This window comes from Balaenoptera ricei, chromosome 9 (assembly GCF_028023285.1).
Source record: "Balaenoptera ricei isolate mBalRic1 chromosome 9, mBalRic1.hap2, whole genome shotgun sequence".
NCBI lineage: Eukaryota > Metazoa > Chordata > Mammalia > Artiodactyla > Balaenopteridae > Balaenoptera > Balaenoptera ricei.
The window spans coordinates 20,067,141-20,085,281 of record NC_082647.1 but is presented as its reverse complement, the minus strand read 5'-3'; positions in this window follow the sequence as shown (position 1 = coordinate 20,085,281).

The window sequence follows — 18,141 nt, the reverse complement described above, 5'->3', positions numbered from 1 at the left end:
GGAAGTTTTAGCCACAGCCATCAGAGAAGAAAAAGAAATAAAAGGAATCTAAATCGGAAAAGAAGAAGTAAAGCTGTCAGTGTTTGCAGATGACATGATACTATACATAGAGAATCCTAAAGATGCTACCAGAAAACTATTAGAGCTAATCAATGAATTTGGTAAAGTTGCAGGATACAAAATTAATGCACATAAATCTCTTGCATTTCTTTACCCTAATGATGAAGAATCTGAAAGAGAAATTAAGGAAACACTCCCATTTACCATTGCAACAAAAAGAATAAAATACCTAGGAATAAACCTACCTAAGGAGACAAAAGAGCTATATGCAGAAAACTGTAAGACACTGATGAAAGAAATTAAAGATAATACAAACAGATGGTGAGATATACCATGTTCTTGGATTGTAAGACTCAACATTGTGAAAATGACTATACTACCCAAAGCAATCTACAGATTCTATGCAATCCCTATCAAATTACCAATGGCATTTTTCTCAGAACTAGAGCAAAAAATTGCACAATTTGTATGGAAACACAAAAGACCCCAAATAGCCAAAGCAATCTTGAGAAAGAAAAATGGAGCTGGAGGAATCAGGCTCCCAGACTTTAGACTATAGTACAAAGCTACAGTAATCAAGACAGTATGGTAGTGGCACTAAAACAGAAATTTAGGTCAATGGAACAGGATAGAAAGCCCAGAGATAAACCCACACACATATGGTCTCCTTATTTTTGATAAAGGAGGAAAGAATATACAATGGAGAAAAGACAGCCTCTTCAATAAGTGGTGCTGGGAAAGCTGGACAGCTACATGTAAAAGAATGAAATTAGAACACTCCCTAACACAATACACAAAAATAAGCTCAAAGTGGATTAAAGACCTAAATGTAAGGCCAGATACTATAAAACTCTTAGAGGAAAACATAGGCAGAACACTCTATGATATAAATCACAGCAAGATCCTTTTGACCCACCTCCTAGAGAAATGGAAATAAAAACAAAAACAAACAAATGGGACCTAATGAAACTTAAAAGCTTTTGCACAGCAAAGGAAACCATAAACAAGATGAAAAGACAACCCTCAGAGTGGGGAAAATATTTGCGAATGAAGAAACTGACAAAGGATTAATCTCCAAAATTTACAAGGAGCTCATGCAGCTCAATATTAAAAAAAACAAAGAACCCAATCAAAAAATGGGCAGAAGACCTAAATAGACATTTCTCCAAAGAAGAGATACAGATTACCAACAAAGACATGAAAGGATGCTCAACATCACTAATCATTAGAGAAATGCAAATCAAAACTACAATGAGGTATCTCCTCACAGCAGTCAGAATGGCCATCATCAAAAAATCTACAAACAATAAATGCTGGATTGGGTGTGGAGAAAAAGGAACCCTCTTGCACTGTTGGTGGGAATGTAAATTGATACTATGGAGAACAGTATGGAGGTTCCTTAAAAAACTAAAAATAGAACTACCATATGACCCAGCAATCCCACTACTGGACATATACCCTGAGAAAACCGTAATTCAAAAAGAGTCATGTACCAAAATGTTCATTGCAGCACTATTTACAACAGCCAGATCATGGAAGCAACCTAAGTGTCCATCGACAGATGAATGGATAAAGATGTGGCACACATGTACAATGGGATATTACTCAGCCATAAAAAGGAATGAAATTGAGTTATTTGTAGTGAGGTGGATGGACCTAGAGTCTGTCATACAGAGTGAAGTAAGTCAGAAAGAGAAAAACCAATACCGTACATTAACACACATATATGTAATGTAAAAAAAAAAAAAAATTCTGAAGAACCTAGGGGCAGGACAGGAATAAAGACGCAGACATAGAGAATGCACTTGAGGACATGAGGAGGGGGAAGGGTAAGCTGGGACAAAGTGAGAGAGTGGCATGGACATATATACACTACCAAATGTAAAATAGCTAGCTAGTGGGAAGCAGCCGCATAGCACAGGGAGATCAGCTCGGTGTTTTGTGACCACCTAGAGGAGTGAGATAGGGAGGGTGGGAGGGAGACGCAAGAGGGAGGGATATGGAGATATATGTATACGTATAGCTGATGCACTTTGTTATACAGCAGAAACTAACACAACATTGTAAAGCAATTATACTCCAATAAAGATGTTAAAAATAAATAAATAAATAAGGTGACTAATTCAGTGGCATTTAGTACAATACATTCACAATGTTGTGCAACCACAACTTCTATCTAGTTCCAAAAGTTTCCCATAACTCCAGGGTAAAACCTCTTACCCTTTAAGCCATTTGTCCCTATTTCCCCCTCCTCCCAGACCCTGGAAACCACCATTTTTCTCTGTCTCTATGAATGTATCTATTCTGGACATTTCATATACATGGAGTCATACAATCTGTGACTTTTTGTTTCTGGCTTCTTTTACTCAGCATAATGTTTCTGAGGTTCATACACATTGTAACCTGTATCAATAGTTCATTCTTTTTTATGGCTGAATAATAATTTCTTTAAGTTTTTAAGTTAAGCTTATAAATTTTATTATTCTATTTCATAGAATTAGCAAATTTTGAACAATAACTTTTAAACTGATTAATATTTAGTCCATTTACCTAGTTAATCAGCATTCCTTTAAAATTTCAAATAGTACATATACTTAACATATTCAATTTTCTTTAATACTTTAATGAGCTTTTTTTCAAATCTATTTACCTTATTTAATTTTCTTCACTTCTTCAATACACAGTTAATTGGCAATGTTATAGTACAAGTAAGATTTTGATGCAAATCAGATATCAAAATTAATTAAAGGGAAATTAAAACAGAAAGGAAATTTAACCAGAATTGTGTGATATAACAATACCTAGAGTCCAGATAGGAGAACAATCTGGAGGAAAAAAAGCAAGTTACCTTTTGTACTCTGGCGTTTTCTACACAAATGAAAACAATAAAATGAATTATCTGTTAGATGATTTGATATATTTTCTAGATTTTCCCCCTAAGATGACAGAATTAGATACAGAAATACTTATTGTAATGTTACCTAGCATAGAATCTCAATAAAAGCGTGACTTTCAGGTTATTGTTTCTATCAGGAAATGACAAAATCTGCCTTTACTTTATCACTACCAAATGTCTTCCAATAATGTATCACCAGGGTTATAAACTAAGAGACATAAACCAATGAGACATCTCACATTATGGCACATCATGAATTTTAACCTGAAATACACAATACATTTTATGTGATTGCCCTTTGTATACTGATTTCATTTTGGACACACATACAGTAGGATTTCAGACCCTGAACAGATATTTAGAAAACTGTGCTTATCACCTGTAAGAAATGCCACTAGAATAAAATGAACTTGCTCTTATTCATTTCTGGCTTCAGTTTACATTCACGTTTGCTTCTTCTGGTTGTGATTTATTACAAGTTTTTATTGAAAGTAGACAGAAGATTTAGAAGCTTTGGTGGTAGCTGTGAACTGAGCACTTATATGGAAATCATCATCTGCCCCCCATAACTTAATAGGCACAGGAGATGGCATGATTTTTTAAAATAGTCATCTGGTTCCCATGTAGGTCTATCAGGAACCAGATCAGTTGGCACATTGATCCTGGACTCTCCAGCCTTGTGTTTCTGTTGACAGACTGTTTTGCCTGAAGCACGTTAGTTTTACTCTCCAAACTCCGGAACTCCACACTCCAGAGGCCCTCCCTTCCACGTGCTGCCTCTCCCCTTCTGCCTTTAATGAGTTTTTTAATTGAAGTATAACTCACATAGAGAAGAGTACACAACTCATAAGTATGCAGCTGCATGAATTTTCACAAAATGAACACCCCCATGTAGCTACTGCCCAGATCAAGAAATAGAACATGACAAGCATTGCAGAAGTTCCCTCCTGCCCCTGTGCATTTTCCTGTGAAAGAATTATCTTTAAGTCCTGAGTCTGTCTGATTTGCTGTGGAAGATGTGCTTAGCCGGCAAATGTTCTACCAATTATTTGCTAGTCGCTTGTGTACTTTAATAACAAGGGCTGCATGGTGCAAAGGACAAGATTCAGAAAGAAGCTCCATGTTTATCTTAGGGCTTCTAGTATGCCTGGGGAGCCCTCAGAACCCCATCCCCAAGGGAACAGATTGTTCCCTTTGAGCTGAGTGCACAGCACACATTGCCCTTTTGTGTGGAGGGATTAGAAATACAAGAGAATGACACTGTCTATCAATTATAGTTGAGTTTATGAAGATCAACTGCTAGTTACCGCATACAAATTTCTCACTATTGCGTGGACAATGAATCCTTCTGTTACGAACACTCCCATTAGGAGTGAACATCAATTAGGTGTTGCCAGGGATAGACGAGGGACTCAGGGGACCTTAATGGCATTTTCTGTCAAGGGTTCCCATGCCCAGATTGGGTAAGTAGCGCCCCGTAGGAAAGATGCTTTGAGAAGAATTACTTCTAGCTGAAATTGACCTTAGTAGCAGCAGGTAGATGAACTGAAGACCCAGAGCTAAGAGAAATGGGGAAAGTAGTGAAGAGTCCAGGTGGGAAACGCAGTCTGGGGCCATACAGTAGAGGGCTTTGAAAGCTAAGGGAGGGATCTTTTGTTAGGCGATCAGGAATCAAGAGGGTTTTGAGGGACTTCCCTGGTGGCCCAGTGGTTGAGAATCCGCCTGCCAAGGCAGGGGGCACGGGTTTGAGCCCTGGTCCGGGAGGATCCCGCATGCCGCGGAGCAACGAAGCCCCTGTGCCAAACCACTGAGCCTGTGCTCTAGAGCCCATGAGCCACAACCACTGAGCCCACCTGCCACAACTGCTGAAGCCTGCGCGCCTGGAGCCTGTGCTCTGCAACAAGAGAAGCCGCCGCAATGAGAGGCCTGCGCACCGTGACGAAGAGTGGCCCCTGCTTGCCGCAACTAGGGAAAGCCCATGCGCAGCAACGAAGACCTATCGCAGCCAAAAATAAATAAATAAAATAAAAATAAATAAAATTTAAAAAAAAAGAGGGTTTTGAAGGGAGGGCTGTTCAGATGCTCATCCTCCTCCTCCCCTTGGTCACGATTTTTATTTCTGTTTTCAGAGGGGGTCTCTGATGTGATGTGTAGGACAGAGGAGTGATTTGTCACCCCTGTGGCTTGCTGAGGGAGATGAATCTGTTCAGCGAGGCCCTTTATCAGCCCTCCAACCTCACCATGGTGTTGGCCGCCTGTCCAGGCTGCGAAGGAGTTCAGGATGTGCCACCCTCAAATATGCTGCATTTGCACATCGATTATTCTGAGCTGAAGGCACTTGAGAAACAGCAGGTGCAGGAGGGGCTCTCTGACCCCTTCCACCTAAAAACAGGCCATGAAATTTCCTATAAGAAAGATGCCTTCCCTGTATCAGGAAGTAAAGGTACATCCTCACCACCAGAGACTGGGAATTGCTTTTTTACCCAAAGAATGGTGCTCCCTTGATACGATGGACTGCAGAACCCTGGGAGGGTTTGTTAGAGTAAAAGTGGTTTAAGATCCAAGGCGAGATAACAAAGCATTATTATCTGAGTACTCAGCACACGTTGCCTTTTCGGAACTACTACCTGTGGACTTCCTGCACAGAACAAAGACCTCTGGGAATGAGCACTTACGAGGAAAAATGGTCTATTATCATAATGGAGTATTCAATTACTTGCTCCGATGAGAGGTGGAGGAACTTCTAAATTCATTGTAGTAATTTAGGGTTTTGGGGGGAAAATAATTAAAAATGTAAACTATCTAGGTGCTGGGTAATGTAGATGATAGAGTGTGGTTATAATGGGACTATGATACATTTTATTTATATAGTCTCTAGCTACAAAGAGTATATTAGGTATTTTGTGGTAGGCCCAGAAGCACAAAACAAACAAGATTAAAATCAGCAATAAACCAGATCAGGAGACGCTAGTGAAATTCAGCAATAAATTTGATGCAAAACCAATGGGATATGCCAAAGGCCTTTTAGGATTTGCTGCAGGCTGATGCTTGTGCTTTCTTATTTTAGTGATATGGAAGGATGTAGAAGGTGGGGTTGATGGCTGTGAAGGAGAGGTCATCCAGGACGGGCTTCCTATTGCAGAAAGAACAATTCTGATTTTGTGGGGAGAATAGAATTTTCATGGCCTATGGATATTTGTGAAAACTGTGTGTGTGTGTGTGTGTGTGTGTGTGTGTGTGTACTTCCCCCAGTCACTCATTCCTGTGTGACTCATCCCTACAATCAGCAAATCCTTACTTTCTATGCAACTCCACATTATCTTTCTGGGTTTCCTACTAATGATTTTTTTCCTCTCTCTCACTCTCAATTTTGTTTCTCCCAGTCCCTTTCTCAGCTTCCAATCTTTTAAAACTCTTGGTGTCCCTCATGTTAATGTAACATAGCATCCTGAACAGAAATAAGACTGTTGAAATCGGATTCTGCAAAGGGGGCCGCTTAGCTTTTGTTTGCCTGACCAGGTTAGGGGACTACAGACCTCGTGATAGGCGGTTCTTTGGGTACATGTACCTAAATGTAATAATAGTTTGAAAAAATTTCTTATCTTAGAATTTTATGGAAATGGCAGGAAAGATTTACTGAGAAAGACTGAATGCACTCTCTGTAAGGAAAATAGCTTACTTTTCTCTAGGCACTTTTATTAAACATATACTAAAGCGTATCTTCTAACACCCTGGTAAAAAACCTTAACCAGTACGTTGAAAGAAGATGGTTCAGGTCTAGTTTGTGCCGTCTTTTATGCATTCCATGGTGTTCTTGCTGCAGATGCAGATTCATTTGCCTGTCAAAGCATCACCGCTAAGGACTGAATCTTTTTTCACCTATTTTCTAGGGAAGATTTGCCTGCCATGTATTCTGCAAATGACTTGCTAGTTGCCTGCTCGACTTGTTAACAAGAATGGATGCAAAGTGTTGCTGCATCCCTCATTCTGCTCAGAGGGCACTGCACCCTTGGTCTCTTGGCCACTGTTTTTGCTTTGGTACAATTCATGTTCCCTGGATGGTGGCGATCGCAGAGCTGTTTCATCCCCCTTTGTTGAGAAGTATCACCTCTGCTTGGCAGCTCTGTTAAAAGATCCCGCTTTGAGCCACACCATGGCCCTTTCTGGGTAACACCATTAAACATTCTCTTCTTCTCTGTACCATTGACTGACGGTGTTATTGTTTGAACACTCCATTTCTAAAATCATGTAGTAACATCAAATTGCAATCATGCACTGCACCTGCATTATATCCCAACTGGCTGGTGTGTTTCTACAAGGAGGGGGCTACTTTCATATTTGTTTTGTTTTTCTCCATGTCTGGCTCATTGCTCTGTATGTATTAAATACCCAATAAATATGCTTTTTACACATACACCTTTCATATTTTTCCTTTCAATGTATTATTTTTAAAATGTTCAAACCTACAGAGAAGTTGGGAGAATAGAACGAGAACCTGTATACCTAGATTTACCAGTTGCCTATATTTGGCCACATTTGCTTTATCTGTTTATATATATCTTATTTTCTAAACCATTTGAAAGTAAGCTGCAGAAATCATGATTTTTCACCCATAAATATTACAACACACATTTCCTAAAAATAAGGACATTTTCTTATATAATCACAGTACTATCATGACACCTAAGAAAAGAGAATAATATTCAGTCCATATTTAAAATCCTAGAACTGTCTCAATAATGTCTTTTACAGTTATTGCTATTGCTTTTTGAAAATCTAGGATCCCACTGAGGTTCACAGATTGCATTTTGTTCTTCTAAAAGTCAACTTGAATGGATGTGGAAGTTCAAAGTCATTCATTTACTGTTTCTGTCCCATCGTTCTTCTTGGTGGAATCTGGAATAATTATTTCTACCTAGAAAGATCAAAGAGGGGCTAGAGATAACATTAGGATTAGAGCAGGGTTGATATTCTGCTGATAGGCAACAGCATAATTACATGGGTGTTGATACTGAAATGTTATTTTTTTTTTAAAGGAATTCCTTTATTTTTATTTTTTATTTATTTATTTTTGGCTGTGTTGGGTCTTCGTTTCTGTGCGAGGGCTTTCTCTAGTTGCGGCAAGCGGGGGCCACTCTTCATCGCGGTGCGCGGGCCTCTCACTATCGTGGCCTCTCTTGTTGCGGAGCACAAGCTCCAGACGCGCAGGCTCAGTAGTTGTGGCTCACGGGCCTAGTTGCTCCGCGGCACGTGGGATCTTCCCAGACCAGGGCTCAAACCCGTGTCCCCTGCATTGGCAGGCAGATTCTCAACCACTGCGCCACCAGGGAAGCCCCTGAAATGTTATTTACTGAGGGTAAATAGCTGTTGCCTGAGCACCCCACCCCCACCCCATGTGCTCTCTTTCTCCTACCTCTCACAGCCATCACTACAGGACCTGAAGACTTAATTCCCTGCACAACAGATGACCTCCAGGACCAAGGCTGAGTCGTCCATTCTAATGGGTCAGTACCTATGTCATATCATTCTTAACGTTTTAAATTTCACCCCTGGATTAAAAGAATGAAAACCTTCAACAGACATATTCCAGATTACTCTGTGTCTATTTCCATTTTTCCCATCTGTTAAATGAGATCATGGCTAAAAGAATTATTTTAGAACTTCTGATATTTCATCAAGTCACTCAGTAGGTTTAGGATTAAACAGTTTTTACCATTTAAGGTGTTCACGTCTTCCTCTTACTCATTCCCACAATTCTCTGTGTTTTGCCCTTCTTTGCACTCATACTCATCCATCATATATAACAATTCTATTTACATTTCCTCAAAGAAGAGCACATTTTCTACATGATCACTGCAGCCAAAGAACACAGCATTCAGTGCTCAGGTGAAGACCATATTTGTTAATTTACACACGTTGGCACTGAATAGGTAGCAGGTGGTAATGATGGTTTTTAAAGGATTGTGTGCATATCTGAGCATTTATTTACTCAATATTTTTGAAATTAAGTGTGGAAATTTCACAAACCTGTAAAGTTAAACAAATGTCACCTGTTTTGCCTTGACTTAGTGCATACAAGTGTTTATAAGTGCTTCTGAGCAATTATTACATCACCAAAGGATTTGATGAGATTCTGAGCAATCATTTAATTAAAAATTTTTAAGTTTTAGAGTGTGTAAAAGTGAAGGAACTGTGTGTAGGAACTCTGAAATAAATGTATCAGAATTGCCGATGAAATATTAGGAGAGATTTTTGGAGTCTGAAATGGAACATGGATAGAAAATGCTGAAGAAAGAAGATGATTGGAAACAAAATACCCTGGAATTTCTTGAATAGAGGCTAATAGTCAACAAGCTGTCAGCAGCATAGCAGAACAACGTGAGCACTGTGCAAGCAGGACATTAGTGACAGAAGTAAAAAGTAAGTAAAAGCCAGAATATCAAAATTATTTGTCTGTTAGAACAATGTATGTTATGTCAGGTAAAGTTCCTTGTAATGATTTTTTTTAATTACTATTTTTTGAACAGATTATACATTTATATGGTTCAAATTTTAAAAAATACACCCCTACCCTTTAGCCACCCAGTTCCTTCATCAAGAGGCAACCAAGATTATCATATTATCAGCTTCTTGTATTCTTATAAGGGTATATAATCCGTATGTAAGCATAATCTATTCAGAATATATATAAATTCAATATATCTATTCACATTCAGAAAAGAGAACAATATATTTGACAGTATATTGTTGTCATCTTCAGAAAGGTTAGTAGAATAGCTCACAAAAATAAAATATAGATAGAATATAAAACAAAGTTACTATCTACATAACTACACCTAATCCAGAGAGAGAACATTACCAGTACCCCTCCCCTCCCCTCTTACCGAGAAGGTAATCACTATTTTGACTTATAACAGTATAGTTTGTTTTGCCTGGTTTTGAACTTTATATAGATGATATTAAACAGTGTGCATTCTCGTGTGTCTGTCTTTTCTTATTCCACATCGTGTTTTTGAGATCCATTCATATTGTTGTGTGTATCTGAAGCTGGCTTCTTTTTTGTTGCTCTAGAGTGTTCTCTTGTATGGTTGTGGCATTGTTTATGCATTCCACTGTTGTTGGGTGTTTTTCTGTAATGCTCACTTTGGGGATATTATGAATAATGCTGTTGTGAATATCTTTTACACATCTCTTGGTGCATATGTACTCATATATCTGTTGGGAAAAATATATGCATAGAACATAAATAAATCTTAATGTGTTACCCTTCTCTCCATACACACAATGGTTTTTTTCGCAAGGGTTTTTTATGAAACAGGACTAATAGAGGCAGGTTAGTTTGGGAGAGCTAATCAAATTATACCATGTAGGCTGCTGTTTCTCACTTATCAGCTGAACCAATTCGGCTCGATCATCTCTGTTCAATAGATGTTTAATCCATACAGAATAATAATCCCATCTGTGAATCAGGTTCCCATGTAATGCCTTCCAATCTCTGGGTATCAAAGGGCATTGTCATAACAAATAAAATGATCTCTGGATGGTTGAAGATCCTCTTAGAAGAGCTGAAGATGGTCATGCTGTTGTAGCAGCCAGAAGCCATTGCAAAGGGAAGTGTGATTTCAGGGTGATTGAATTTCTTGAGACATTAATACAGGTGTCCCCTGTTCTTCGAAAGTTTGCTTTACACCCCTTCGCTTTTATTAAAGACCTACGTTGGTACCTGTTTTCGGCATCTGAGAAATTCGAAGATGATTTTCACTTTTACAAAGAAGAAGTGAAAAGCAAAAATAGCGTTCTGCGTTCCTTCTGCAGCAAGCCCGTTACAGAGGCAGCACATACCCCGCGCAGGGAGAATGGTCCTGCCAAGCTCCTTCCCCGGGAATTACACTCAACATCTCAGCATGAAGCTGCCTTAGCTTTGAACTCTATCTGTGTGCATCTGTGCTTTACCTAGATTTATTTTGTGCACCCCTTACCAAGATCAGTCTGAAGGTAATTGCTTCTTTCCTTGAGGCCATTTCAGTTTACAAAAGGTTTCGTAGGAACGCTCTAATTTTGGATAGTGGGGGAAACCTGTACTTGAAATCTTGGAATGGACAATGCCACTGTATAACTGATTGGTACAAGTTTGTTTTGTTTTGTTTTCTAAATCACTGATGAGCCAATTAAGGACAAAAATAAGCATCAAATAACTAATTAAATAAAAATTCAAATGCTTTGCTCTTTTGGATATTTGTTTCATTCCACAATAAACATCTCTAAGTATTTTTACAGAACAAGCACATGGAGTTTTGTATTATCTACAGTTTTACTTACATATGTGAAAAATATGAACAACACATTAGAGGATTTTACTCCAGACAGTATGAAAAATTTCAGATATGAAATCATGTTGTTGATTCTGTTTTAATGTTCCTTCTGATTTTATATATTAAGATGAGATTATAATCTATAAATCTATAAAAAATGTTTCTATTTTTGTTATTGTTCCCAAAAACTAACTTAAGTTTGAATTAATTCAACTAAATGGTGAAGTCTTTTTAAAATTGCTAAAGGAAATACTGTGTTTAAATCACTTATTATTAGTTTGACGACTGTGGTGACTTTTACCAGCCTCTCTGGTGTAATTTTCCTTAAAAATCAAGTATTTTTGGAAGATTCAGTCTCAGCCTCATTATATATTATGGTAGAGAGGATGTTTCAATAAATACTGAGCCACTGCTCTGTGGAAGGACTGAGTGTGTAAAAAGGAATTCAACAGTGTTTTTGCACTCTCTTTTGCAAACAAGACTAAAGGAAACAAACACATCCTGCATAACTATCATATTCTCTTGTCATAATTGCTACTAACCAAGAATTAAGGGATCTGTGTTGTGCACGTGTGCCATGCATAAGTGCTCAGGTGAGCTGCTGACCTTGTAACTGAGAAGGACCCTACGAGGTCCTCCCAGAATAGACACCCACCCATGTCCTCTGCCTGCGTTTTGTCTGTAGAAAAACTTTAGTCAAAGAATAAATTTAATCAGAGAAATGAGAAAATATAGAAAAAAAGGAAAACAGTCAAGCAAGACAAAATAATAATACTTTAACCATTAAACAAAGTCACGGACCTTTAGTTCTTCCTCAAGGACTATAGATAATATTCTGAGCCATGTCCTTTGAGCTGTTTTGCAGATACGGAAACCCTCACCAGGTGGGAGAAATTAACTGTATGCTGCCCACAAGCGCACAGACCTCCAGACTGGTTGGAACCAGAAGGTTGATGATGTTGACTCCCAATTACCTCACCATCGACCAATCAGAAGAATGCCCACGAGCTGATCACGCCCTGCTCCTTGAACACTGTAAGACTCCTTACTACCCCCTCCAGGGTGGGAGATGCAGTCTTGAGGGCCTTAGCCCGCTGTGCCTCCCCCAACCCTTGCCTGGCAAAGCAATACAGCTATTTCTTTTACTTCACCCAAAACTCTGTCTCGGAGATTTAACCCAGCACCAGTGTACCGAGGCTGAATTTCGACAACAAACTTTGGCCTTAAAAGGTAAGCAGAATTTTAACCAGGTGAATTGAAAAACATTTTTTCTTAAAAATAACCATATGCTGAGTGTCCTACAAACATATCTCATTATCTTTGAGTATCTCAACAAACCTGAAGCTAGGCAACCACATTTTAACAGGTGTGGTATCTAGGCTCAGAGACATTTTAGGTTGAGCAAAAGTAGGTAGGAAAAAGGGAAATATAAGAATACCTGGCCTGGGACTTCCCTGTTGATGCAGTGGTTAAGAATCCACCTGCCAATGCAGGGGACACGGGTTTGATCCCTGGTCTGGAAAGATCCCACATGCCACGGAGCAACTAAGCCCGCGAGCCACAACTACTGAAGCCCACGCACCTAGAGCCCATGCTCCGCAACAATAGTAGCCCCTGCTGACTGCAACTAGAGAAAGCCCTCACGCAGCAGTGAAGACCCAATGCAGCCAAAAAAAGAATACCTGGAATATTTGGGACATGTCTAGAGAGTAGGGTATAATGGGAAGTGATCGATAAGGAAGCTGGAATGATAGCTTGGAGCTGGCTCTCTAGTAAACAATGTGAAAAACCATGCTTTGGGCAATGGCAGTCCTTGGAGATTTTTAAGGCAGGAGTAAAAGGATCAGATTCCTGCCTTCTTTGTTTGTTTGTTTGTTTATAGGAGAGATTTATTAGAAGAAATACTACAGCATATAAAAACTGCATAAAGTCTTAATTTCTACTCATACAATGGTAGATTTGATATAATGCATAAAATTTTCTTTAATCCATAGTGCAAAGTTTGATCACTAAGTCATTAGTTGATAAGCAAACCTCACAGAACTGCTTCACGTCAGCAAAGGCCACAAATGCCATGTACATGTACGTGCATAGGTAGATATATTTTTTGGGTAAAATTTGTAATATTAAATTAACCATTTAAACGTGTACAATTTGGTGCCATTTAATACATTCACATGGTATGCAACACTCTCTAGGTCCAGAACTTTCATCACCTCAAAAGGAAATCCTGTACCTGTAGCAGTCACTCCTCATATTCCCTTCCTCCTGGCTCCTGACAACCACTAATCTATTTTCTCTCTCTTTGGATTTACCTCTTCCGGATATTTCATATAAAAGAAATCATACACATGTGACCTTTTGTCTGGCTTCTTTCACTTAGCATAATGTTTTTGAGATTCATCCAGGTTGTAAAATCTATCAGTACTTCATTTCTTGTTATGGATGAATAATATTCCATTGTATGGATATACCGCCTTTGGTTTATCCATCTGTCCACTGATGAACGTTAAGGTTGTTTCCACTTTTTGGATATTGTGAATAGTACTGCTATGAATATTTGTGTACAGGTTTTTATTTGAACACTTGTTTTCAATTCTTTTGCATATGTACCTATGAGTAGAATTGCTGGGTCACGTTGAATTTTATGTTTACATTTTGGAAGAACCACAAAACTGTTTTCCAAGCAGCTGCACTATTTTATATTCTCATAGGTAATGTGCTAGGGTTCCATTTCTCCACAGACTTGCCAACACTTATTTTCTTTTTTCAAAAAATTTTAAATTATGGCCATCCTAGTGGGTGTGAAGTGGTATCTCATGGTGGCTTCGATTTGCATTTCCTTAATGACTAATGGTGTTGAGCATCTTTTCACGTGTGTGTTGGCCATTTGTACATCTCCTTTGGAGAAATGTGTATTCAGAAACTTTGCTTGTTAAAAACATTGGTTTGTCTTTTTGTTGCTGAGTTGTAAAAGTTTTTTATATTTTCTGGATACTAAATTCTTATCAGATATATAGGATTTGCAAATATTTTTTTCCCATTCTGGAGGTTGTCTTTTCAGTCAAGAGATTTATGAGCCATTTATTGAAACAGGAAACACAGAGGAAGAAGCCAATGAGGATAGAAAGGGGTAGGAGAAGTGGGTTCAGTTGGAGGCATTGGTTGGAAATCTGGGTGGGGACACCCAGCCAAAGGTATTTGGCTACACATGGTGCCTGGAACATCCTATGCATTTGGTGTTTGTTGATTGATGGAATCTGGGAGAGAAGCTGGGGACAGTTGCTGCTTTAGCTACAAGCCATCAGGCTGTATTCCACAGAAACAAAGGACACTCCCCTTTCAACAAAGTTGTCCTTTATTGTTGAAAATACTATTTTTGGCCAACCTCCTAAAACAGTCAGAAGTTCAAATGAACTTGAAGATTTGGCCACAATTCCCGGATCAGACAGCGTAGGCCGAACCATGTTACCGAGAATACAGAAAACAAAATCAACCAGTGAGAGATACAGCCTATTGTAATCTACTTATAATATTTCCCTTCAAATAGAATACAATATGTGTATATCTTAATCTAAGCTTATATTTATGTAAGATTTATTTGAACCAAAGTAATTGAAAAAGCTGATATAAAATTCAAATCCTGTATAAATAAAACAGTTCCTTTTTCCATGATGCATGACTGACTTTTTAAAAAATTAATTAATTAATTTTTGGCTGCATTGGGTCTTCGTTGCTGCGCACAGGCTTTTCTCAAGTTGTGGCGAGCAGGGGCTACTCTTTGTTGTGGTGTGTGGGCTTCTCGTGGTGCTCAACACAGGCTCTAGGCGCACGGGCTTTAGTAGTTGTGGCACGCGGGCTCAGTAGTTGTGGCTTGCGGGCTCTAGAGCGCAGGCTCAGTAGTTGTGGTGCATGGGCTTAGTTGCTCCGTGGCATGTGGGATCTTCCCGGACCAGGGCTCGAACCTGTGTCCCCTGCATTGGCAGGTGGATTCTTAACCACTGTGCCACCAGGAAAGTCCAGCATCATTGAATTTTGCCTTCAGTTTATAATCTGTATGCTGTGCCTTGATTTACTCAGCCATGCCTAAAGCAGATTTTTATATCTTGGGCGAGCAGGCAATGTTGATGGGGGCATGAAATACCTCCTTTTTAGAATTCTGCCCACATAGCTTATATTATGAGACACTCTTTTTAAAATCCCCTGGATCTGTGCTGGGTGTCCTGCAGACACCCAAGCCTGGCATTATGTTTTTTATGAATCTCAGGGAAGCCATTCTGCTGCTCAGCTAGCCTCACTCACACATTTCATTTATCTACAATAATAAGAATATCAATATCTTGGATTTATATAGAGCCTCTCATCCAAAGAGGTCAAAGCATTTTAATTTAATTGGATGTTCCTGTGGCTTTAAGAGCCTCTGGGTATATTTACAAATGTAATAATAAGAAACAGTCGGCCCTGGTTTACAATATAATAGACAGCATAAAATAAGACCTGAACATACACTGCTTCTCACCTTCACTGCACAAACATATCCGATGCCTGGCCATGGGGTTCAGGGTCCTTTCTGAGCAGATCTCCGTGTGTCTCTTTACCCATAGCTCCACTTTTTCTCCGTGAGTTCTTTATTTTAGTCAAATTATTCCCTTATCATAGGATGCATGTTTTCACTTTGCCCCTTAACCTGTTATAGAAGGCCCTTCTCCTCCTCCTCAGGTGTTTTAAGTCTGTACTTTTGTTTTTTTGGTCCAGCTGACTTATAACCCGTCTATTCCATAAAGACTGCTATAGCATCTTAGCCCTCCCTGCTTATTTCCCATTGACAAATCTGAAGCATTTATGCTCTTATTCTTTGGGCGTTGATGCTGTGGTTTATGGTCATTTCCTTTTCTTTTCTTTCCCTGTATAGCATGTCAGCCCCTCCACACAGAGAAGTCTATCATCAATGCGTTAGATGTTCATAAACCTTAGCTGGTTCCAAGTAGCCCGGTGAGTTTGGGAGTCTGCGTTGAAGGCTGAAGGTTACAAACAGGCAGACCCACTATGCCTTCTCCTAATTTTATTTTCCCCATTGTTCACAGTTTAGTGCAAGTTTGGAATAAGTTTAGAAGGTCATCTAGAATAGAAGCAATGTGAAAGGCTATGGTTGTCACCTGAAGATGAAAGGTACAATGGTACAAAGATTTCCTGAGGTGGGATGTGAAGGAAGTGGAACAGAGAAGAGAAAACAATTTATTGAATGAAGGTTTAATTGGGGTGTGTTGATTTAATTATCATGTAATTGCATTTCCAGTGTGTAATTAAAGTAGCCCATCATTTTTGATGCTTATCCAATTCTTGCTTTTTTTAAAAAAAGTTCTCTTTAAACATTTCTGTTTATAAAAGCAACACCTATTCAGAGAAAATTTGGAAAACACAGTGAAGTGTTTAAAAAAAAAAAAACGAAAAATTATCTTTTGCTTGCTCCTCAAAACAACTTCATAATACCCAGAGATGTATTTTAAACAAAATTAGTACCATACTTTAGTAACAACAGCTGATATTTACAGAGTGCTGGTCATGTATACCTCACACAGTCTCACTATAACACTCTAAGGGAAGTAGTATCGTCATCTGCTTTACAGATAAGGAAGCTGAGGCACAGGAAGATTACAAAACTTGCCTAAGGTAATCTAGCAAGCAAGTGGCGAGCTGGGATTGAATCTAGCCAGTCTACCGCATAACCTACATTCTTTATTTTCTTATTGTGGTAAAATACACATAACATAGGAATTATCATTTTAACCATTTTAAAGCGTATCATTCAGTGGCCTTTAATATTCACAAAATTGTACAACCATCACCATTATTAAGTTCCAGAACATTTTCATCATCTCCAAAGGAACCCTGTGTCTATAAAGCAGTCATTCTTCATCCCCACCTCACACCAAACCCTGGGGATTACTCATCTGCTTTCTGTCTGTATGAATTCACCTAGTCCAGATATTTCGTGTAAACAGAATCATATGCTGTGTGGCCCTTTGTGTCTGGCTTCTTTCATTTAGTATAATGTTTTCAAGTTTCATTAATGATGTAGCATGCATCAGTATTTCATTCCCGTTTATAGCTTAATAATATTCCATTGGATGGATATGTCACATTTTGTTTATACCTTAGTCATATACCACATATTATACCACATTCATCTATTGATGGACATTTGAGTTGTTTCTGCCTTTTTGCTATTATGAACAATGTTGCTATGAATGTTTTTGTACAAGTATTTTTTTGAGCACCTGTTTTCATTTCTTTTTGATATATACCTATGAGTGGAATTGCTGGGTCATATGGTAATTTTATGTTTAACTTTTTGAGGAACCGCCAAACTGTTTTCCACAGCTGCTGTATCATTTTACATTCCCACCAGCAAAGTTTGAAGGTTTTTTTTATCAACATTTTTTTCCCCCATTTTTAAAAATTAAAGCCAAACTAGTAGGTGTAAAGTGGTATCTCACTGTGATTTTGATTTGCATTTCCCTGTTGTTGAGCATCTTTTCATGTGTTTTTTGGCCATTTGTACTGATATATCTTCTTTGGAGAAATGTCTATTCACATCTGTTGCCCAGTTTTTAATTGGAGCTTTTGTCTTTTGCTTTTGAGTTGTAAGAATTCTTTCCATATGTTGGATATAAGACCCTTATCACATATATGATTTGCACATATTTTCTCACATTCTGTGGGTTGTCTTTTTAAAATTTCTTCATAGTGTTCTTTGATGCACAAAAGTTTTAAATTTTGATGAATTCCAACTTATCTATTTTTCCTTTTGTTGCTGATGCTTTTGGTGTCATACATAAGAATCCACTGCCAAATCTAAGGTCATAAGGATTT